Raw genomic sequence first — 11,957 nt, 5'->3', positions numbered from 1 at the left:
ATCAATGGTGCATTCCATCACCACCCCTAGCCTTCATGGTTCCCCCCCACACGCCGAATTCTTGTCACCTCGAAGGTCCTCAAGGGACCGGTGGCTGTTCAACTCACACCTATGGTCTGTGCTCACTGTTCTTATGCCACTTTGGGCCGTCCGAGTAAGATCTTTCTATTTTCCGGCTAGATCTATGGCTTCTAATCCAGAATCTCTATCTCTGGTTATCTCTCTCTAAAACCCTAACTCATCTCTTGACTCTTCCGATCTACCATAGATCTGAGTATATTTTGAGTTATTCCTGTTGTTTTCCATGATAAACTCTCCGATTTTTCAAAGCGCTTCTTCGTCTCCAAAACTAGGGTTTCTTAACCCCCTTTTTTTTTAATGACCTTTCCTCTGGTTTTCAATATTATTCTATAATTTTTACTATGTTTAAACGGTTTATTTAAGTTTTCTTTTATCTGATTCATCATGTTAAAACCCCCTAATTTTTTGGCTTTAGTCTCAGATTCTGAGTTCGTCTTTACTATTTGTTCATTCGATTTGCCTGTATGTTTGATTCTCATGAATATGTTGCGATTAATTAAAGTATTTTTATGGTTTTTATCCTAGTAGTATCTTGTTAAGGTTTCCGATTTGGTTCTTCCTGTTTGTACTCCGTTTATTGGTTTATTCATGGAAGTCTATACTATTTCCCTTAATATTAGTACTATTTTTCGATTCTTGAATCCTTGATTTACTGTGTTGATACTCTTATACATATTTCCAGATATTTTTCCTATTTTTCCTATCCCTTAAATTATTTTTTACCTTACTATGTGGTTGACTATATTATTAATTGATTTCTACTGTTATTTCCTTAATTAGACCCTTATGTATCTATTCCTAATTTACATATTTTATACCTATGTTGTTTGAATTCATTCCTTATCCATTACCTGCTTTCTACCGTTGTTAAATTACTCCCTTAATTAAGAGATACTTGGCTGATTTTCGTTCTTAATTGATTCTATAGTTCTATAATTACTGAACAATTGATTCTTGCCTTATTTTACTTAGCTTTCAAACTATTATATATATACTCTCTTCTCTTTTCATTACACACACGAACACATTTGGTTCAAAACTCTCTCTCTCACACTAAAAGCTCTCTTCCCTCTTTTGTGATTACTTACTACTATTCTAAGTTAGCCGGCTGCAAGCCAATGCTAACTATTGTGCTCTCCTATTCTTCACTTTTTGTTTGCTATCACTTTACTGGTATGTCCTGATTTCAATTCAAGTTCCAAAACCAATATGTTTCATTTACTACTTCAGCTTATCATATTTTTGATTTGTTTCTATCTATGGTTCTGTTATTCAATGTGTAATTGACATGCTTGATTATGGATTCATCTAGCACGCTAGTTCTACTCCCCTGGCAGTCTGTTTCAATATGACCCTATCCTGCTTTGAATATTTGTCTACTTGTTGTCCAGTTTTGACATGCACTTACTTTGTAAACTGAACTGTCACTTTAGATATCTGATTCTATGATTGTTTCTGAAATCCATACTGTGTTTATATCACTAGCTATTCCCTAATCCCATAAACCCTCACAAGGATTGCTATGCTCCTGTAAGTATGTGTTTACCTACATGACCTATGTGTCCCCAAATCCCTTGACGCCTGTTTGTGGTTGTTGAACCTGCCTTGGTTCTATGATCTCTAGCTGTGTATGAACCTGTTTTGGGGGGTGCTGTGTTTGGACTATTGTTTACTACTCCACTCTCTTTTCAAAACTGTCTCTGTTGTCTTTTACAAAACTATTTCAAACGAGTACTTTTTCAAACTATTTCTCTGCTTAAATCTTTTCAAGCACTCTCACACCTACTCTTAGGTTTTAAGTTCTGCCCCTCTAATGTGTGACTGCTTAGGGATCCCTATGAGATCCCTCTGAACTCTGATACATTAGAACTGGCCCTTCCACACTGCACTTACTCAACTATGACTATAAAATCTGGGTGTGAGCACTGCCCGGGATCCCTTGAGGTCCTTAGGGAACTCTAACACACTCGGATTATATGAAAGGCTATGAGGCAATCTGGCATTGGAACTTTTGGAAATCTGGGCCTATTGGTAAGCTCCCTATAAAGTAACTTCTTATTTTTCTTATCTACTTATGTAATTCATTCGATATTGGCCTGTAATAATTTGTAAACGAATATGGGGGTTGGATAGTGAAAATGGGAGGGTATCTATACATGTTATCAATATCAATGGGTAGAAAACATGCTTTAGGTTTATATCCTCCTGTATCTGCATTTGAACTCATGTTTAGGACCAATACATGCAAAACATATCATGTTTAGAAACCATGCTCCTAGGTTCCATGTCTACTACCTTCAACATTTCATTTTGACATTTCTATTATCACTTAGAAATCATGTTTCTAGGATAAACGACATTAAAGATAAACTGTCACCTATACGTTTTGAAATCATGTTATAACCTGCTGTGCATTTAGAAATCCTGCTTTAGGAATTCTGCATATAAACTATTATGAACTTTATATATGCATCTTAGATACCATGCTTTAGGATCTCATTCGTACTTGCTCAGTTATACCTAGTGTAACTACTGATTATGAAAGATGTAAAAAACAGCTTCACATTCGGTTATCCTGTTTAAAATAAACTGGTAATAATCCATGCATTTTATAACACTTAGAACAGTATGCTTTAGGTAAAATAACTCCTTCATTGTTCTAATAATTTTGATAACAATTGTGCATTATCTTACGCCTAGGCAAGTCTTAGGTAATCCAATTTCTTGTAAAACTGGAAACTGCTCCTTTGTGTGTACTGATTAATGATTAACAGACTTAATATCAGTAGGCAAACTGATTAGGGCCCCTGCTTCTGAGTTATAAAATGAATCCGCATATCTACTATGTTCTGATACTCACCTAGACATCATGTCTTAGGATACTGATTAACAATAAGGCCCTTATTTGTGTTTTAGTCGTGCTGCTTATGTGTGTTGTTTGAGGAGGTGAACTTGAGCCTCTAATTGCTCCTTTTCTGTCTTATGTGCTAAGGTACTAATTGTTCTTTCCTGTCGCCTTAGCCTTTTCTCCTTTAAACCTTAGGGGTATGTCTAGAACTACCTATAGGTAGAGGCCCTAAATTTCCTCCAGGACCATTAAGAAGGGACGGGTAACAGCACGCAGTAGAGATCGCTAACCAACACTCACGTTAATAACCACTAAGGGGGTGGGAAGGGTAGATGGGATATGATGACTACGTGCTAATGTCACGTGTATCCCTTCATTAAGGAGTGTTTATCGGATATTGTGTGGGGTGATCCTATAGGCTAACCAACCTAGGACTCCCCCTTTCCAAAATTCCTTTTGTTTAAACTTTGTTTTGTATGTATACAACTTGTTTAAGATCTTTTCCTTGTTAATTAAGTTATATAACGTCCAACGTGCTTTACTTGCAAACTATTTGATTCAACTATTTGTTTGTTAATGGACTAATTCGTAAGTATAAGTTCGGCTGGGGCCCACAGTTGTGGACCGAGAGGGGTGCCTAACACCTTCCCCTCAAGTTCATTTCGAGCCCTTACCTTAATCTCTGTTAATGCAAATCAATCCAAGAGTTAATCACTCTAGGTTCCCTAACGCACCATAACCCGTTAGGTGGCGACTCTTCAAATACCCAATTCCCAAAAAGAAATAAGTTATTAGCCACATGAATGTCGAAACCCAGACTCTCTCCGTGGAGGGAAAAAAGGGGGCGCGACACCATGCACACCCTCCACCCAGTGACAGTCCTGGTAGGAATCAACTCATTTTGCGCATTGGTGACCATGGTCATACCACCCTTCTTCGGCACATTTGCACCGGCAAAGTCCAAGAGCTATCAGAGATGGGGTACACAACCCTAGCATCCAATCACTTGATCACCTCTTTTTTTACAACTTCTTGCATTGCCTCGTTCAAACTCCTTTGATGTTCAAAGGAGGGATTTGCATCATCTTCAAGAATAATCTTGTGCAACAAAAGGTGGGGCTTATTCCCCGAATACCAGCTAAGGTCCATCCAATTGCCTTCTTCCGCTTTTGGAGCACCGCCAATGTAGCATCTACCTATATGTTAGTAAGACAAGAGGAAAGAATAACTGGCAAAGTTGAACTAGGGCCTAAGAATTAATACCTGAGGTGTGGAGGCAACGACTTCAACTCCAACATCGGAGGTTCCTCGATTGAGGGATTTCTTGGTGGAATCTTCCTATTCTCAAGATCCAAAGAGAGTTTCCGAGGCTCATAGGAGTAAGAGCCCATTCCATGTAAAGCATTAACACACTCCACTCGGCCTTCATCCTCATTTACATCAAGATTCAACAATACCACCTCAAGAGGGTCCTCCACATTGATCATTGCACTAGTATCATCAACTATCATTTCCGTGACTAGATCCCCAAAAGAGCACACTTCAGAGCTATTGGGCTGCTTTATTGAATTGCACACATGAAAGACCACTTTCTCATCACCCACTCGGAAGGTGAGTTCCCCTACTTCCACATCAACTAAGGCCTTCCCAGTAGCAAGGAAAGGTCTTCCCAATATAATTGGAACTTCATAATCTACCTCACAATCCAAGATCACAAAATCAGCTGGTAAGATAAATTTGTCCACTCGGACAAGAACATCATCAATTATACTCAATGGTTCTTTCATTGTTCTATCCACCATTTGTAATTTCATTGAAGTCGGCCTCGGTTGTCCAATACCCAAAGTCTTGAAAACTTAGTAGGGAATCAAGTTGATAATTGCCCCCAAATCATATAAAGCTTTTGCAAAGTCTGCACTCCCAATGGTGCAAGGAATGGTGAAAGCACCGGGATCTTCTAGCATCGGAGCCATTGAGTGTACTATTGCACTAACTTGGTGGGTCATCTTGATAGTCTCACAATCCATGGATCTTTTCTTTGTCACCAAGTCTTTCATGAATTTAGCATAACCCAGCATTTGCTCTAGAGCCTCCACCAAAGGCACATTGATGGACAAGCTCTTTATCATGTCAATAAACTTCTTAAACTGGTTCTCATTTTTCTGCTTCGCGAGCCTTTGAGGATAAGGTGGAGGTGGCCTTGGTAAAGGAGCCTTGGCTTTAGGCACAACCATTTTTGGAATGTCTATTACGTATTCCCTAGACAGGTTCACATCATTCTGAGTTTCCACCTCGGCATCATGAATATCAATCCTCACTTCCTCATTCACGTTCTCATCAATCACATCCTCAACCACAAAGGGATCTCACCCTCTTGCAACTCAACTTCATCACCCAAAATTTCTTTTTGTTTGGAGGCATTCACATCACCGCCTCGTCCACTTCTTGTAGTTACCGCCATTACATGTCCGGAATTGTTCCCACCCTTTGGGTTGACTACTGTATCACTAGGTAGAGCCCTCTTAGGGCGAGTATTCAAGGATTGTGAGATTTGGCCTAATTGAACCTCCAAGTTTCAGATTAAAGTATTGTGGGATGCCAACTGGGCATCAGAGTCAGCATTCTTTTTCATCATCTGTTCAAACATCATTTTAATTCTCCCCATTTCATTGTTGGAAGAACTAGGACCTTAGTATGGAAATGGCGGTGGATTGTTCAGTTGTTGGTACATTGGGAGCCTTTGAAAGCCTTGCTCCTGATTTCCTTGATTGCCATTGTTCCAACTACCCTGATTGTTGCTTCCACCCCAGTTGTTGTTGTTGCCACTCCAATTACCCTGATTGTTCTGATTATTATTTTGGTTGCCCCAATTTGAATTTTGGTTGTTGTTCCCCCAATTACTATTCCTTTGTTGTTGATTTCCCCAATTGCCTTGGGGTCTCCATTGTTGTTGGTTGGAAGAATTGCCCATTTGGCCTTGATAATTGTTCACATATTGCACTTCTTCATTCTGCTCATCATAACCATCATCTTGAAATCCACCACTATCATTGTCATATTGATCCGAACTCCCTTGGTTTTGTTGACCTCTTTGTCTTCTTTTGTTCACTAACATGTTGACACCCTCCATAGCATTGACCTGTCGTGGATTTTGAACCTGTTGTAACTATGTCTTTGCTAGTTGGTTCATTGTTGTTGTCAGCTCTATTATTGTCTGCCTATGATCATGGAGCTCTTTGTGCAAGTAAATGACCGTAGGGTTACCCTGTGTCACATTGGCTCTACTTTGCCAAGCAGAGGATGTGTCAGCCATCTCATCAAGAATGTCACAAGCCTTAACACAAGGCAGCTTCATGAAATTACCCCCTGCTAACTGGTTCACCACACACTGATTGGTCGTGTTTATACCCCGATAAAATATCTGTTGAATCATTACCTCAGTCATATCATTGTTGGGGCATTCCTTGACCATAATTATATATCGATCCCAGATTTCGTGAAGGGGCTCATTTGGTTCCTATTTGAAAGTTAAGATTTCATCCCTCAAAGCTGCCATATGCCTCGGTGAGAAAAACTTGGCTATGAACTTATCGGCCAATTCATCCCATATAGTGATAAAATGGTTGGGAAGCTTCTCGAGCCAATCAAATGCCTTCCCTCTAAGTGAAAAAGGGAATAATCTCAACCGAAGCTCATCCTCTGACACATTTGTTTGCTTGCTTCCCCAACACGTATCCACAAAATGCTTGAGATGTTTATCTGCATTCTAATGGGAAGCGCCCTGAAATACCCTCACTACTCCAACAAAGTCGGCATCACATTTGTAATTTGGAAATTGCCCACCCGGATCCGGGGTGGGACAATTGCACTAGCATATCCTTCGTTTGGAAGCACCCGAAGAGCCACTCTTAGAGGTGGTGGGGGAGGGTATGAAACATTGTCATTGGCATGGCGGCCTCTCCTTTGAGCTTGAGGTACTATAGGAACCTCATCATCAATATTGTCATCTACTTCCTCCCCCGGTGGAAGGTCTCCAAAAGGTGCGTTGTTTGCCGCCACTTTGTACCTGAGTTTGCGACACACACAAATTAGTAACACAAAAGGAAAGAAAAACAATACACAAAACTATTTAGATAGATAGCCATAACCGTTAGCTCCCCATAACGATACCAAAAAGTGATCGGGTCCAACCCTACACCACTACAAAGTGGCAAGAGCGGTGGATGTAGCTTTTACCCGAGATGGTCGGGATCGAATCCACAGGGAGCTAGATTGATTGGGATTTGGATTCCTATCTAAACTAGTAGTGCGTAGTGCTCTTAATTACTCTTCCAATCATAATTGTTGTTTGTTACTTCTAATTTTATACTAATGAGCTGCTAAATTAGACTAAGAGTGAATGCTTGTAAGGTTTTCTAAATGATTAAAGAGGAACTAGGGAAGTGATTTTCTCATAGGTGAATATTTGACGAGATCTAAGGCCTAAGGAAACGTTGTTACGTTGGGGATTGCGATATAGCCAATGCACAGAACTACTCACTCTATACCTCTTGGTAGCTTGAGTGACTTTGCCCTAATTGACTTTCTCCAGACCAATTGGGTGTCAAAAATTGTGTAAGCAATATAGGCTCAAGTCGGGTATTACTATCTCTAGGTTTAACCCTTTAATTGGGGCTATCAATGTCTTGATTACACTCCCAATTCCTTGTTGGACTGATTTTCCTAGACTCAAGCTCTCTTTCTCAAGAAGATCCCAAGTCAAGTAGGCACAAATTAGTGTTTGCAACCACTAATTCAACATGAAAAATACAAATCAGTCCAAATATCAACTACCCATAAACATCTAAGCCTTAAATCAAAAGACCCATCAAATACCCACATTAGGGTTAAGCCACAACCCTAGCTAATGGGTCTAGCTACTCATAATAATGGAAGAAAACAGATAAATAGATGAAGAATAACCCATATAATTTGATTACAAACTAAGAAATTGAAGATTCGGTGTTAAACTAGCTACAAATTACTCAAAATTGAACAAAACCTCCGTTTGCATGCTCTGGATTCTAACAAATGCCCTAAAAATGTGAAAATAAAGTATTTATACTAGGTCGAATTTTTTGGAGAAAAATACCCTTGACAGAGGTCTTGCGGACCGTGAAAAATGCACCGCGACCGCGATGAGGCTTTTTGGCTTGACTTTTCACTCTCTGAATCTGGCCACCGTGGACTGCATAAAATGCTCCGCGGCCGTGGTGGCTTCACTGCGGTCCGCACAAAATGCTCTGCGGACCGCGCTAGCTTCAATCGTCCAAACTCCCAACTCTCTGAATCCCCTTTCCGCGCCGCATAAAATGGATTGCAGCCGCGAAGAGGCTACTGCAGCCGCGAGAAATCCTCCGCGGACTGCACTACTTTAAGCTCCAAAAGTGCACCTCTCTGAACTCATCCACCGCGGACCTCACTAAATGGTCTGCAGCCGTGGTGGGTCTGTTGCGACTGCAGTAGATTTTATGCTGCAGTAGTGCCTTGACTTGTTCTTGGTACTTGTGCATGTTTCACTCCTTTTTGAGTTGGTTTTGACTACTTGTCACTTTTTTTGACCAAACCCTGTAAAAAAGTACAACATGTAAGCCTTTGAGACTATTTGTATACATTTTTAATCCAAAACTCAAGTAAAAAGAAGTGTAAAATGAACTAGAATCCCTAGTTATCAGTTTCATACCCTTAGTTCCAGATTTACAATGGTTACTTACCTCAAGCCGGATGAAATACTACTCCGCGATGCCCTTGCCTCTCGAATCTGCCTTAACTCGCGTTGAATCTATCCAAAATCAGAATTACAACATCAATATATGCTAAGGGAACGAAGCCCATGCGAAAATAATCAATTTACATCAAGAATTCCGAAATTTGCCAAACCCGACCCCCGGGTCCACATCTCGAATTCTGATAAAAATCACAAACCGAGAATCCTTAATCTCTCACGAGTTCATACATACCAAATACATCAAAATCCGACCACAAATGACCCCTCAAATCCTCAAATCAAAGTCTCCAATTTCAAGCCCTAACTCCCCAAATTTTAGGCTTCAAATCCGACTAATTTCATGTTTAAACAAGTAAGAATTAACATAGGATCGAGTTTTAGGTTCAATAATCTTACCTCAAAGAAAATCTCTTGAATTCCCCCTTCAATCTCCCTTAAAAAGCTCCAAAACCGACTCAAAATGGTGAACTATGGCCAAAAATCGCGAAAATGGTCTTTTAAACATTCTGCCAAGCGATTTAAATTCTTTAATCACGAACACGGTCAAAGTCTCGCGTTCGGGAAGCACAAAAATCCGTTTACCACTTAACCCTTCTTCGCGAACGTGAACGCGACACGCCCAGCGCAAACGCGAAGCACAAATGACCAGGACCCCCAGCTGCTTCAATTACTCTACGCGAACGAGGAGCCTCATCGCGTTCGCGCTGCACACTGAACCTCACCCTTCCTGAACGCAGGGCTGACATCACGAATGCAAAGGCCAAAATGACTGCCTCACTTCTCATTCCTTCGCGAATGCTAGAGCCCTCTCGTGAACGCGAAGGCCAAAAGTCTGCAACAGGAACAACATAAAATCTGCAACTTTCAAAACAAGGATTTGATCCGTTTAACCATCCGAAACTCACCCGAGGCCCTCGGTACCCCAACCAAACATGCCAACACATCCCATAACATCATTCAAACTTTCTCCCACCTTCGGAACACTCAAAACAACATCAAAACACCAAATTAACATCGGATTCAAGACTAAGAATTCCAAAACTTCCAAATTCTGCTTTCGATCAAAAAGTCTATCAAACCTCGTCCGAATGACTTGAAATTTTGCAAACACGTCAAAAATGACACAGCGGACCTATTTCAACTTCCGTAATTCCATTCCGACCCCTATATCAAAATCTCCCCTAACAAACGGATACGCCAAAATTCTAATTTTGCCAATTCAATCCTAAATCTACTTCAGACCTCCAAAACCTATTCCGATCACACTTCTAAGTCCCAAATCACCTCCCGAAGCTATCCAAACCATCAGAATTTACATTTGAGCCCTTTTTCACATAAGTCAATATCCGGTTGACTTTTTCAACCTAAGCTTACTCAAAAGAGACTAAGTGTCTCATTCTTTTTCAAAACCTCTCCGAACCCGAACCAACCAACATGATATCACATAATACAACTAAATAAGACAATAAGAAGCAGAAATGGGAGAAATGGAGCGGTAACTAATGAAACAACCGGTCGGGTCGTTACATCCTCCCCCTCTTAAGCAAACGTTCATCCTCGAATGGGTTAAGAAACATACCTGAATCCTTAAATACGTGAGGATATCTACTCCGCATCTCCTGCTCGGTCTCCTAGGAACCTCCTCCACAGGCCGACCTCTCCACTGAACTTTCACTAAGGCTATATATTTTGATCTCAACTTTCAAACATGATGCTCTAAAATAGCCACTGGCTCCACATCATAAGATAAATCATCATCTAACCGAACCGTGTTGAAGTCCAAAACATGAGACGGATCGCTAATATACTTTCGAAGCATAGAAACATGAAATACCGGATACACACTCGATAAGCTGGGTGGCAAAGCAAGCTCATAAGCCACCTCCCCAATCCTCCGAAGCACCTCGAAAGGCCCAATGAACTGAGGACTCAATTTACCCTTCTTTCCAAATCTCATAACACCCTTCATGGGTGAAACCTTCAACAGAACCTTCTCCCCAACCATGTAGGACACATCACGAACCTTCCTGTCTGTATAACTTTTTTGTCTCGACTACACTGTACGAAGCCACTCCTGGATCACCTTCATCTTGTCTAAAGCATCCTGCACCAAGTCTGTACCCAAAAGTTTAGGCTCACCCGGCTCAAACCATCCGACCGGAGATCTACACTGCCTCCTATATAAAGCCTCATATGAGGCCATCTGAATACTTGACTAATAGCTGTTGTTATAAGCAAACTCTGCGAGCGGTAGAAACTAATCCCATGACCCTCCAAAGTCAATGACACAAGTGCGCAACATGTCCTTCAATATCTGAATAGTGCGCTCAGACTGCTCGTCCGTATGAGTATGAAAAGCTGTGCTCAACTCAACTTGAGTGCCCAACTCTCTCCGCACGGCTCTCCAAAGCTGCAAAGTGAACTGAGTACCTCTATCTGAGATGATGGAAGCTGGGACACCATGCAAGCGAACAATCTCCCTGATATAGATCTCTGCCAACCGCTTTGAAGAATAGGTAGTACACATAGGAATGAAGTCCGCGGACTTGGTCAGTCGATCCACAATTACCCAAATAGCATCGAACTTTTTCAAAGTCTGTAAGAGCCTAACTACAAAGTCCATGGTTATCTGCTCCCACTTCTACTCTGGAATATCCGTCTGCTGCAGCAAGCCACCCGGTCTCTAATGCTTATATTTCACCTGCTGGCAATTGAGACACCGAGCTACATATCCCACAGTGTCCTTCTTCATTCTCCTCCACCAATAATGCTGTCTCAGATCCAGATACATCTTCACGACACCCGGATGAATGGAATACCGCGAGCTATGGGCCTCCGCTAGAATTAACTCCCGAAGCCCATCCACATTGGGCACACATATTCAGCCCTGCATCCTTAACACCCCATCATCACCAATGGTCACATCTTTGGCATCGTCTTGCTTAACTCTATCCTTAAGGACAAGTAAATGGGGATCATCATACTGGCGCTCTCTGATGCTATCAAATAAGGAAGACAGAGAAACCACACAAGCCAATACCCGACTGGGCTTCGAAATATCCAACTTCACGAATCGATTGGCCAAGGCTTGAACATCAATTGCAAGAGGTCTCTCCCCAACAGGAATATATGCCAAACTCCCCATACTTACCGCCTTCCTATTCAAGGCATCGACCACTACATTGGCCTTTCCCGGATGGTACAAAATAGTAATATCATAGTCCTTTAGCAGCTCCAACCATCTCCGCTGCCTCAAATTGA

The sequence above is a fragment of the Nicotiana sylvestris genome, chromosome 6 (genome assembly GCF_000393655.2).
Source record: "Nicotiana sylvestris chromosome 6, ASM39365v2, whole genome shotgun sequence".
Classification (NCBI taxonomy): domain Eukaryota; kingdom Viridiplantae; phylum Streptophyta; class Magnoliopsida; order Solanales; family Solanaceae; genus Nicotiana; species Nicotiana sylvestris.
The sequence above is the reverse complement of the archived record's forward strand: the minus strand, read 5'-3'. Positions refer to the sequence as shown.